The sequence below is a fragment of the Chelonia mydas genome, chromosome 27, assembly GCF_015237465.2.
Source record: "Chelonia mydas isolate rCheMyd1 chromosome 27, rCheMyd1.pri.v2, whole genome shotgun sequence".
NCBI lineage: Eukaryota > Metazoa > Chordata > Testudines > Cheloniidae > Chelonia > Chelonia mydas.
The window spans coordinates 8543816-8556510 of NC_057860.1; the positions used below are offsets into that span (position 1 = coordinate 8543816).

At 59.1% G+C, this 12695-nt stretch overlaps 1 long non-coding RNA gene across 1 annotated transcript; it reads right to left on the reverse strand.

The window, feature by feature from the left end:
- Positions 1-1879: 1879 nt before the first annotated feature.
- Positions 1880-9091, reverse strand: LOC122463920. Its single transcript, XR_006287679.1, has 3 exons — positions 9000-9091; positions 5051-5264; positions 1880-2407 (listed from the first exon to the last, which is right to left on the reverse strand). It is a non-coding gene; the product is annotated as an uncharacterized LOC122463920 (long non-coding RNA).
- Positions 9092-12695: the final 3604 nt, after the last annotated feature.

Genomic DNA, 12695 nt, shown 5'->3' on the forward strand with positions numbered 1-12695 from the left:
CTCTTACACACACGCCCTCCGCTCACACGGCAGAGTGACAAATCTCATTGGCGCAGTTCACACGGGGGAGATCCGACTGTAGCCCCCGTGATTCCGCCCGCCCCGAGACCGGTCATGATCTCGCCATTTCTCGCCGGGAGCGTGGCACCTGACCCAGACGCTGCACAGACACCGTAGAAAAGGCCGTGCGGGCCCCAGGGAGCTAACAGTCTGGGGACTAGCCTGGCAAAGGGGAGGAGAACTGAAATACCACCACGCCTGCGTTGCCGGGGGGGAGCTGGGACTCAGAGCAATTAAGTGAGTTACCCAAGGTCACACAAGGAGACTGTGGCAGAGCAAGGAAGTGAAACCAGGTTTCCAAAACCTAAGGCCACAAGCTTGACCCTTCAGCCAGCCTCCTGCTCTGGGCCAAAAGTTTTTTTAAGACCATAATCCCTCTGCAAGAGCCCGGCTCACTGGCTGCCTGGAGCCTGGCTGCCTGGCGTTCGGGACCCCGCTGGGTTCCAGAGGCATGGAGCGCTCACATGAAGAAGCCGAAACCTGACCGTGGCCCATCTGAAGAAGACTGTCCTGCCAGGTCATGCCAACGAATTGAAGCAAGCAGAAAAGAAAGCAGCATATGGCCCAGCCCGGCTCGCTGGGGGACAACTGGGGCATGTGCGTTTCCTGCAGTGCCTTATCCGCAACTTGTTTGCCTGGTTTGCCTGCTGCAGAGAAGCCCTCAGGGAGGATTTCTAATGGGCACTGGGTGTCTATGTTACTTGGGTGGCTTTGCAGAACTCAGAGGTCATTTAAAAAGTGCCGTGGGGCAGTAATAATAAAAATAATGCGTAGCTCTTAGAAAGCACGTTTAATCTTTAGATCTCAAAGCCCTTTACAAAGGAGGTCAGGCTCATTAGCCCCATTTTAAACAGGGGGAAACTGAGGCATGGGAAAGGGAAGTGGCTTGCCCCAGGTCACCCACCAGGCCAGAGCTGGGCCTGGAACCCAGGGCTCCCGCATCCCAGTCTCGTGCCGAATCTACTAAATCCGGATTGCTCTTCACGGGCGCGAGCGGAAATCGTGCAAGAAGCGAATCCACACGCTGGCCAGCGTGCTGCCCTTCACTCGCTTTCCCTGCAGCCCGCCCAAGGAGACAGGCCTGCCCCACGCCTGCCTGAGCGACGACCCCATGGGTGCACCTACCGAGGCAGAGCAGCCCGGCACAAAGAAGAAAGCTGGACAGAGGGTTAAAAATAAATTGCTCTCATCAAAACGATTCCATACAATGCCACCCTGCCAGCCCTGCGGAGCGGGGTCCACGGGGCCTGTGACACTCAGGGTTAGCTCCCGTTGAAGTCAGTCCCGTTGCTGGGGGCAGAGATCGGGCAGCGCTGAGCACTTCTGCAAAATGTACTAGGTGTGAGCTCGGATTCCTTCCTGTCTCTCCCTAGATCCTAGAACGCTGCCGTATCTAGCTAACCCTACAACCTCTCTCACTAGAACCGGGAATGCTGATCTATCTGTCTCCCTATCACCACACAGCCCCCCAGTTCCTGTCTAATCTGGTTTTTTTAAAAGATCTGTCCTAGATCACAAGGAATTATTTGGGGGCAGTATATAGGAGATCAGACAAGATGATCCCCATGGTCCCTTCTGGTCCGGGGATCTATGAATCTGTCTACTGCTACTCCTGGAACGCTGGTCGGCCTAACGGTAGTAATTCTACACTAAAAAATTAGGTCAACCCAGCTACGCCGCTCAGGGGTGTGAAAAATCCACCCCTCTGAGCGCAGTAGTTAAGCCGACCTAACCCCTGGTGTAGGTAGCGGTTGGTCAAGGGAAGAAGTCTCCCATCGACAGAGTTACGGCCTCCCGGGGAGGTGGATTCCTGCGCTGATCGGAGAACCCTTCCTGTCACTGTGGGTAGCGTCTACACCAAAGAGCTACAGCTGCACAGTTAAGCCACCTCGTGTTTCAAGTGTGGACGAGCCCCGAGAGGCGTAGCTAGGCCGAGGGAAGGATTCTCCCATTTACCTAGGTGTCTACACTGGGGCTTAGGTCATTTTAATTACAACTCCAGGGTGCGACATTTTTCACAGCCCTGAGCGATGTAGTGAAGCCGAACCAACTTTGCCGTGTGGACCAACGCTCAGCTGGGTGTCCGGGGCTCACGGTGGGGGCGCCCAACCCATCGGACTTGGAGAAATGAATGGCACACGCGACACAACGTATTCAAGAAGCGGAGTCACATCCAGGCCCCGGGGCCTGCCGCTCCTTTCGTGCTGGTCCAGTTCAGAACTTGCTGCTTTGAAGCCAGTGAAGTAGCGGTGAGAGCAGAATCCGGCCGTCGAGCCCAGAAGGGGGACAGAGGCGGGGTCTACGCCCCTGGCCGGAGAGGGGCTGGACAGCCTCAGGGACTAGGGGACTGAGAAGAGCCACAGAGAGGCTCAGCAGAGGGAAGGTTTCATGAGAGGGGCCTGATCCCCGGGACACAGAGCACCCGCTTCGATCCTACCCGGGAGCTGGCCAGGGGGCGGCCCAGCCCCATGCTGGATCAGCCCCGTGGCGAGCAGGGGCTCTGGGGTTTGCTCGCTCTGACACTCCCGTGATGAGCCAAGCCCGGCCGTGTGCGGGGAGGTCACTTTGTCTGGGGAAGCGAATGCATTTTAGTGGCACTTCTGGTTCTCTGACAGCACCCTCGCCTCAGCCCAATTTAAACCCACCCTCTTAGCGCCCCCTCCCCGCCCCCGTCACTGCCCAGCCTGGAACACCTTTCTGGCCACCACACCCCTGGGCAGGACCCTCTGCCCCCGGCGGTGCCACTGATCCCAATTCCTTGGTGAGAACGAGCAGGCAGAGCCGGCCCAGTAGGGCTAAGGACTGGGCCCAGTAGGGCTAAGGACTGGGCCCAGTAGGGCTCCACCGGTGTCCTAGCTACAGTGGAGAGAAGAAAGGGAAGAACCAGGGCTCCTTTTCTCTCTCCTTCTTCCACACTCCTCCTTTCCTTTTATGTGCCCTCCTCCCTTTCTCTCCCCCCTCCTGCCCCTCTATCTCTTTCCCTCTCTCCCCATCCGGTCTGCCTCTCTCCGTATCTCTCTCCCCCTGAATCTCAGCAAGGTCGCGGCTCAGCCAGCCGTTCCCCCATCTGATCCTCTCCCCCCGCCCCCCCCTGCCAGCTTTCTGAAGTTTGAAGCTGTTTTTTCCACAGCTCCTGCCAAGAGCAGCTAATGAGAAACAAACCCGGCTCCTTGGACTGCAGCTGATCTCAGCCCACAGCTCTGGGGCCTCTTCTCCCCATCCCTTCCCGGAGCCAGGGAGAACCAGGGGGTGAGGCGTGGGCTTGGCCCCACCACCAGAGATCGGATCGGGCAGAGGTGGGCAGCACCCACCACCTCCTCCCCACAAGGAGAAGCAGCTCCAGGGGGGACAGGAGTCACCGCCCCGGCTACAGAGCTAAAGCCGTGTCCTGGGTGCTTGGCTGCATTAGGGCCCTGATCCCGGCAGCTCCCAGATCCAGTGACCCCCATTGACTGCACTGGGCTCTGGGGTTTTTCTGCCCCGCAGCACTGGGACCTGACGCATGGATGTTTCCAAAGCCCGTTGGGACCAGTGCATCGAGCCCTTGGAGAGCAGCAGCTTCGCCACCCATGGGTCATCCCAATGCAAGGGGACGCTTGGGTGGCGTACAACTCCCACACCTCAGTAGGGGGTGTGGCCAGATGGAAGGGGGTGTGGCCAGATGGAAGGGGGTGTGGCTGAGCTGTGCAGGCTGCTGCCAGGACCCCTGGAAGTGGTCCCAGGCCTGGGGGAATGCAAAGGTGGCTTAAAAGGCCAGTGTCTATCGCAACCCCCTGGAGCTCTGGATGATTGTTACTCTGCTGGGGTGGCTGGTCTCCAGGCCGGAGCCAACAGAGGGGCTGGATCCTCCTCCCACCCAAGGAAAGGCGGGATGCAGCTGCATTAAACATAAGAACCCAGGAGGAATCAGGAGAGCCCCACGGCCGCGGTGACGCCGCCAACAGGCAAACGCTGAAGGGGGAGCATGCCCCGTTCATGCCCCCACCCTGGCAGCCGTGCCCTTGTGACGAGGGTGTGGGGCAGTAGCACTGTGGGCCCATTGGTACAGCGACCTGCCTGCCTGCTCCAGGACGGTTCCCTTCTCAGTCCTTGGGGAACTCTAGGGGGGGCAGGATCTGTGGGTCAGCGGAGTGGGAAGGGGGCTCGGAGTCCAGCGGCCTCGGTTCTAACCCCCACGCTGCTAATAGCCTCGCTCACTCACCCTGGGGCTGCCCCATCTATTGCAGCTGGAGGCTCTTTGGGGCAGGGACTGCTCCACACCGGCTGCGTTTGTACAGCTCAGCCGGGGCCTCAACTATACCGTTAACAGCAAGGGGGGGGACAGAGAGGGCCTTTCCCTCCCGCCCTGCGGAAGGACGGGCTGGTTTCTTCCATTGAGCAATGCTGCCTGGAAATCAAAAAGAGTGGTGGTCCCAGCTGCCGCTTCCGAAGGGCAGCAACCCGCCTGTCCTCCACTCAGCCTCCAGCAGCTCAACCTGCCTCCTTTAAAATAAAGGATAAACCCGGGGAAGTCCTTTCCCTGTCCCCCACCCCACCAAGACAGCTGCTTCCTGCACCTAGGCCCAGGGCGGCCTCCCGCTACATTCCTCCGGGATAATGACTCAGCTGAAGTTGACCCTAAAAGGACAAGACTGCGGGGAGCTGGGGAAGGAGAGGGCAGCTGCTGGGGTGGACAGCGAGGAGAACCAAGGAGAGGGGGACAGATGGAGGGGGTATGTGTGCGGATAGGTAGAGATAGAGGGAGGGGGTTTACTAGACCGGGACTGGTGTGGCCACACTGGATCCTGGCATTCCTCCAGCGGTAAAGCGCTTCTGGGGTAGCCATGGCCCCAGGCGCTGATCTATAGATGGTCAGAGACCAAGGCCAGCTACCAACAATGACTCAAACTCTACAGATAGGGAATAGCGCCCAGCGTAGCCGCAGGAAACCGAGGGTGGCCCGTGGGCTCATACACCTTGGCCGGGGCGTTTATGGAACAGCCTGGCTCACCAATGCAGGAAGAGCCACGTCTCCTCGCGGACCTCTGGCAGGCCAGAAACGGGACGATGCCCATCAGGGGCCCCGGCAGCTTGCCCAGCTCTGGCTGTGACTGGGGAAGCAGAGACTTCAGCCCTGGGAGGCCAGTGAGCACAGCTGGAGGGAGCATTGAAGGACCCAACTGGCCAGGCGGTCTTCGCTCCCCGCTTCCCCCGGACTCTCGCGGCTGCAGATTAAAGCCAAGGCTTGCAAACGGACACCACGCCCTTGTGCGCGACACACCGGGGGGAGGGGGCAGGTCTGGAGAGGGGAAGAGAGAGGGAAGCCAAACCACCCCACCAGGATGCTGGGCTCTAGGGGGCTGATCCTGCCCAGGGTTGCTGCCCAGCGGAATGTCTCACCCCACGGCAGAGCTGGTGGGAAGTGAGGCCAACAGGGAGAAGGGTTTGCAGGGTCAAGCCCCGGAAATTGTTATTACACTTGCACCTGCCGGCCCAATCGCAGTCCGGGCCCCATTGCGCTGGGTGCTGTACATACACACCGCAGGCCAGGGGCAAAGCAGAGCCCAGTGCTGCTGATGCCTGGGTCACTGCCCGGCCCTCCAGTCCACACTGCCTCCAGCAGAAACCCAACTCAGCTGCCCCGGCCTTCACACGCCGGTTCCCTCTCTGCCACAGCCCCCCACCTCTCCCTCACATAGAGATCCGTGGGGCGCAGGCACTGGGCATGAGGAATGCACCTCTCCAAGTGCAAAGAGCCCCCACCCTGCAGCCAGTCCCTTTCTCCGCCCAGCGACGGGCAGGCACGGTTTCCAGTGCCCAGAGGAGGAGAGTGAGCTGGGCTGGGTGATGGGACTATGAACTAGACCCTGGCTTCCTAGGGGCCTCAGACCATACTGTGAAGCTGGCCTTTGGCGGGGGGGTCATCATTTCTGAGCCCCCCAGGAGCACAGGCCTTGCCACCCTGGGTCAGATGCAGGGTGCAGCTAATCCAGTGCCCACCCAGTGCCAGCTGCTTCAGATGCAGGGACACATGGCCCTCCAGAAGGCCGTGATGGACTCACCTTCTCCACAGGAAAATTTCCTTCCTGGCCCCCATCAGTTAGAGGACGTGGTCCAGCGGGAAGGGGTAGAGGTTAGGGCAGGACACAGAGAGGTGGGCGGAAAACAGAGGCCAGATGGAGACTGTTCTGTGTCTGGGGGCGGGGGGTGGGGGGATGGTTTCATTTCCTTCAGATGGAAGCCCCCAAGGATCATCTTCTCCAGCACTAGCCCCCCTCCCCCTCTCTACCGGGGTTGCTGTGTGTTTGAAGCCAGAACCCGCCAGCACACGAGACTTCGGTTGCTGAACCAGCGGGCACAGGGATGCTCCAGCCATGGTGTAGGTCCGGGTGGCAGCCGAGCAGCAGCCCCTCACCTGCAGCGAGCAAGCGCAGGACACAGGATTTCCTGGGTCACTGAGCCCAGGTCTGCTATCGCAGGCAACCCCGGCACACCATCCTGCCCGTGAACGTACCGAGCTGCACCTTAAAGCCAGTTAGGTTGTGGGCACCTGCTCCGGAACCCCCCTCTTCTGACGGCCAGAACCTCCTTCTTTCCAGTCGGACTCACTCACGGCCAGTTTGTCCCTGTTTGTTCTGGTGCCGATCCTTGTCCTTTACCTCCACTGGCTCTTCTCCCCACTGGTGTCCACCCTCCGGATGGATGGGCCCAGAACCATCTTGTCCCCTCTCAGCCTTCACGGGGCTAAACAAGCCATGCTCGTTGAGTCTCCTCCGGCGAGATTCAGGGGACCGCTGAGCCAAAGATCCAGCAGCCCAGCTCTGCACCTGGTCCAGGCCAACTTCGTCCTGCGCGAACGTGGCTGACCAGCCAAAGATCCAGCAGCCCAGCTCTGCACCTGGTCCAGGCCAACTTCATCCTGCGCGAACCTGGCTGACCAGAACGGGACGTGGGATTCCAGCCCAGGGCTGGCCAGTGGGATACCAGAACCCAGGGAGCTGGCACTGACTCCACTAGCTTTTGAGGCAGGTCAGCGGTGTAACACCCACTTGGGGTTTCCCAGCTTCTGGAGCTTTGATCAGAGCCAAGTCCTATGGGAGTTAGGCCCAGAACCTCAAAGGTGTTTAGGTGCCTGCAATTAAGGCCAGGTCTACACTAAAAACATAGGTCAACCCAATGACATTGTTCAGGGGTGTGAAAACTCCCCCCCCCGCGGCCCTGCTGCTGTTGCCTTTTAAGTATAGACAAACCCTTGGATGGCTGTCAAAGCCCCCAGCCCGTTCCCAGCAATGGCCAGAGGGCTTTGGCAGCCATCTTGGTTGTGGCCATGCCCTCTAGAAGAGGCTCAGGCCAGAGCTGCAGGAGCTGGGAAAGCCCAAGGGGGTTTAGACGTGCCAGAAGCATGACCTCTGGGCTGGGACTCGTGCCTGCCTGACCCTATGGTCCTGAGCAAGTCACTCGCACGCAGAAGTGGCCCCTGGTTCTGAATGCCCAACTGGGGTCTGCTTTTCAGAAGTGCCGAGTGGGGGGGGGGTGCCCAGAAGAAAATGGAATCCCCCCGCCCCGCAGGAAGAAATTCCCACATTTGTTTATTTACATTCCAAACCGAAAAGTCAACGTTTGCCACAAAAGAGACGTTCCAAACAATTTCCATTCAAAAGCATCCACACGTTTCCTTTCCACATGACAGCGCACACCAAACAACGCAACCCGCAGCCAAGATCAAGTTCTATAAACCGGCTCATCTGGCTTCGGATATGATCACATAAGAGTCAAACTGAGAAAGTCGACCCATTTCAGCATCAACATGAAAACGGGGCGACGTTACCGAAACAAGAGGGTCGAGACCAGTCGGTGACTCCCTCTATTGCCTTTCAGCCAAAATGATTCACTTCAACTTTCTCCCCTCGAAAAAAATGTCATCGAAGTGGCCATGTCCCTGCAAAACATTTCTATTCTGATGAATTGTCATTTTCCAAGAGCACACTTTTGTCCACAAAACTTGGCCCAGGTCTTGGCCCGGTCTCTGGGAAAGCTAGAGAGAATCACAGCTTCTGTCAGTGTCTCATAGCCTCAGTAAAGAAGCCCGTTTATGTTCATTCCGGACAATTTCTGGCTCTTCTCTACCGCAAGAGACCCTGCACATCCCTTAGATTCCTCCAGAGCATCAATGTCCAGGTCCTCATTCCTCTGGGATGCTGCCAAGCAAGTGCCGAGCGTCCTGTCTAATAAACTAGATGCTTCACTTAGTCTGCTCCATCTCAGGAGGGTGTGGGATGTAGGAGCCTTCAGTTTCCCTCCCCGACGAAGTATTGGTGCCCTGGAGGAAGTGCTTGTCCCAAGAACAGTGCTCAGTGTCACCATCAAGTGAGGGTTTGTCTGAGAAACAGCTGTGTGGGAATGGGTGTGTGATAAGGTGGGCCAACCCTTCTGTGCCGGCCATGGTACAACAGTTTCCCCATATGCCTCAGTTTCCCCTTCTGTTTGCCCATGAAGTGAACTGTCTCTTGCTGTCGGATACAAAATCCCACCTCTGGGCATAATTTAGTCACGTACACCTATGTGATAGTTCCCTCCAAACCCTCGCGGTCAAACCATCCTCGACAAACCCACAGTAAACGTGGAAAGGTGCAAGAGTTTGTCCAGGCCCCCAGCCAAACAGTCAATAGCAGGACTGGGCTCCCGGTTCCTTTTGCCTCTGGTCCAGCCCTCCCGGAGAGTGACCCGTCTCCAGACTCTTACCACGGGCCCCGAGTCAGGTCCCCTGCAAGACAGCTCCGCACAGGGCTCCACCACCCAGGGCCTCTCTGCTGGTGTGAGTCCTCCCCGTGCCCAGGGCACCGCCCTCCAGGGTCCACCCTCTTGCTTCTGGCTCTGCTTCCCCTCAATGAGCTGGGTCTTCCTCTTTAGCCCCATGGCCACTGCCCCATCCTTCTGCCCCAACTTTGGTGAGTTCTCACCAGCAGTTCTGGGCCAACGCCGGTGACTTTCTCCCAAGCAGGTCCCGGTCCCGGGTCCTTGTCTCCTCTCAGACAGCTCCCACCTGCTGATCTCCTCCTTATCAGGCCCAGGTGTCCTCTTTTAAACCCAGTTGGAGGGCAGCTGACCAGTCACAGGTGCACTGGAGGGACGCTACTCCCTGTTAAAGGGCCAGCGTCACCACATGTGCGTGTGTTGGTGTCGGGCGTGTGTTCTTTCTTAGAGTGAGTTCACAACCTGAGGCCCAGATCCCACATTTCTGATTAGTCCTGTTGCAGGTGAAGGAATGACGAATCCACCGGGAGTGGCGGCTGGGTCAGGACTGAGATCTCTGCCCACCTATCTGATGACTGGGATTGGTGGGTGGAGCCTCCCAAAGCAATGGAAGTCCCACCCCTTCGGGTGAGGGCGGGGCCACAGAACCCAGATGTCAAGCGAGTTCGTGGGATGACAAATAATGAGCAATGGGGGGGCAGGTTACAGAGGAACCAGGGCACCAAGCAGAGAGCCCCGGATCACGCCCGCTGGGTGTCACATCTTTAACGAAGCCACCCTGTCTCCCTGTGAGGTTTTATCCCCATTTTATCGATGGGGGAAACTGAGGCACAGTCCGGGTAAGGGACTTGGGCACACCGAAGGTCAACAGGAATCAGGTTCCTAACTCCCTTAGTCCCCTCTGTCAATCCCAGCCGCTGTGGCTGCCCAAGGCTCCGTGTCTCATGGCTAAGAACCCAGGAGTCCTGACTCCCCGCTCTCAGCGCCAAACCGGTGGCTCTTCCATGGCATCACGGTGCCCTGGCTGCTTGTAATTCCAACCTCCGGGTCACGGAATAAGATCCCAGTTTCCCAAGCCAGGTGCCTGGCTGGGGTTTCCTCTGGCTTCCGCTGGGTCCATGGTGGGCGGGGGGGATGCAGAGCCCATCTCCCCGTCAGTCCCCTGGGGAAAGGAGCTTCCCCCACCTCCCGATTTGCCCCCGGTGGAGTTAAATGGGAGGGCAGAGGATGGGGAAGGCGGCTGGCACGGGAGTGGGCTGGCCTGGACTCCAGTGGGTCATGGGCAGACAGGCCCCTGCTGATCCCCCTGCCCCCCGTGCCCTGGTGAGTGTGTGTGTGCGGGGTGGGGGGGCGTTCTCTCTGCAGCTTATTCCCTCTCACCTAGTTCCCCCCCCCAGCACTGTCTGGGCCTCCCAGATGGCAGGATGAGTCAGTGGCTGCAGACAAGCCCCAGACTCGCTTCTCACGCTGCCTACGACTCGGCTCATCCCCTTCGCCTCTGGGGTGTGTGTGTCACCATATGGGTTTAATGGCACAGGCCGGGGGGCGCCGGGGGGCGCCGGGGGCAGGAGAGGGGATCTGGGAACCCGCGCAGGGGGGTGGCTGCCCTGCTTTCGCAGCCGGAGGGCACGTCCAGCCTTCGAGCTGGCTCTGATCCAGCCGGCGCTCGCAGGAGAACGCAGCTGCGGCAGCATGAGGGGCCAGCAGCCCGGGGTACGCTCCCCGTCCAAGACCCTCGGGACGTCCTCAGGGCGTCCTGTCTGCAGCGGGCTAGCGTGGGCGTGTCGCCTTTGGCTGGGAGTCCCCCCCCGCAGCTCGACGGCTCGACGGACCCCAAGCGGGAGGCTGCTGCAGACCTGGAACGGACTCGGTGGTCGAGGGAGCTGGGGCACCCATTGAGGACAAGTGGGACATGCACAGAGACACTGGTGCGCACACCCGGGCACTTCTCCCATACGTGCAGGGCCGCACCTTCATATTGCACACCCCCACGCCCTTGCTCCAGGCACACGCACGCAGACAGCCACGCACGCCCCTGTGCATTGCTCATCCACAGGTGTGCACAAGGATGTGGTCACCTACCCATGTGCTCTTGCACCCATCCTCGTGCGTATTTGCTCACGCACACCCCCTGCACACTCAGCCCCCCCATGCAAACACACCCATGCATGCTCCCACCCATCCCTGCACACTCCTGCCCCATGCACACGCACACCCATGCATCCTCCCTGCCCCCCATGCACTCACGCTGTCCCTGCACACAAGGATGCCCACTTCCTGACCTCGGTTACCGACTGCATGGACAGCCGGGCAGATTTCCCTCTGGCCAAGCCCTGCACTCCCCAAAGGAGGGGTAATAACCGGCCTGCCAATCGTTCGTGTCACCGCCCATGGCTCTGAAAGGGGGCTGGTTGCCCATCACTGCCTGCTAGGCCAGAGGTCATTCTGGCTGCTGACCCAGCAGAGACCACCGGTGTGGCTCTCCTCGCTCAAAGAAAGTTTAAAAGTCCTGGCTGAACTGACCATGCCCCTGGGGTCCCACAGGAACAGGAGCTTGTTCTTCTGCAGCAGCTTCCCCGGAGGAGTGCCAAGCCCTTCAGAAGAAAACAACCAACCCCTGTGTGAGCTGGGCAGAGAGCGTCATCCCCAGGCTACACGGAGGGAAACTGAGGCACGGAGAAAGGCTGGTGCCGTGGTCAGGGCACTAGCCTAGGACTTGGGAGAATAGGCTTCAAGTCCCTTTCTCCCCCAGCCCGCATATGCGTAGGCTCTGTGTCCCAGTTCCAGGGCTGGCAGGATAAAGACCGGGAGGTGCTCAGATATTTAGGCCAGATCAGTACCTGACAGAGAGGAGAAGTGACTTGCTGAAGGTCGCTCAGCAAATCAGCAGCGGAGCTGGGGGTACAACCCCTGCCTCCCGTAGCCAGGGTGAGAAGACACACTCTCCCGAGAGCCGTGGGACCCCCGGCTGCTCCGGGGCCGTCTGCCAGGGATGGCAGCAGCAGGAATCACTGCATCAACTCGCTGTCAGCGACCAGGGCCTCGGGCAGTTGGCAAAGCTCTGGCTAGGTGGGGGAGGGATAGCTCAGCGGTTTGAGCATTGGCCTGCTAAACCCAGGGTTGTGAGTTCAGTCCTTAAGGGGGCTATTTAGGGATCAGGGGCAGAAATTGGGGATTGGTCCTGCTTTGAGCAGGGGGTTGGACTAGATGACCTCCTGAGGTCCCTTCCAACCCTGATATTCTATGATCCTTAACTAGCTGAGCTGGCCACACTGCATTACTGAGGGACACAAGCACGGACAAACCCCCGGGGAGAGCGTGTGTTACAGATCCCCCACCTGCGTGGGGTAGGTGTCTGTTCCAGGGGGAGCAGTGACCCATTAGCAGCTTCCGGAGGTCCCTGGGTTGACCCAGATGGAGCCATCACACAGACTAGGGATCCGTGCATCCGATGAAGTGAGCTGTAGCTCACGAAAGCTCATGCTCAAATAAATTGGTTAGTCTCTAAGGTGCCACAAGTCCTCCTTTTCTTTTTGCGAATACAGACTAACACGGCTGCTACTCTGAAGACAGACTAGGGAGGCGCCCAGATGTTGGGATGCCAGGGGCATGCAGGTGTCTTGGTGGGAGCCCAGGGGATGCAATTCATTTGCAAACACATTCACGTGATTGACTGCGGAATGATTGCAACAGCTGTGCCCGCTCCTCAGGCTGCAGCCCTCCCTGCAGGGGACGCTGTAGCGGCTAAGTTTAGAGGAAGCTCCTTAAATCCAGGCACTGAGGCCCAGTAGTGAGGTGAGTCTGGGGCAGGCACTGTCTCTTTGTTCTGACTATACAGCACCTAGCGCAGTGGGGTCCTGGGCCAGGACTGGGGTTCTGGGGTGCTACCACAGAACCAAGGT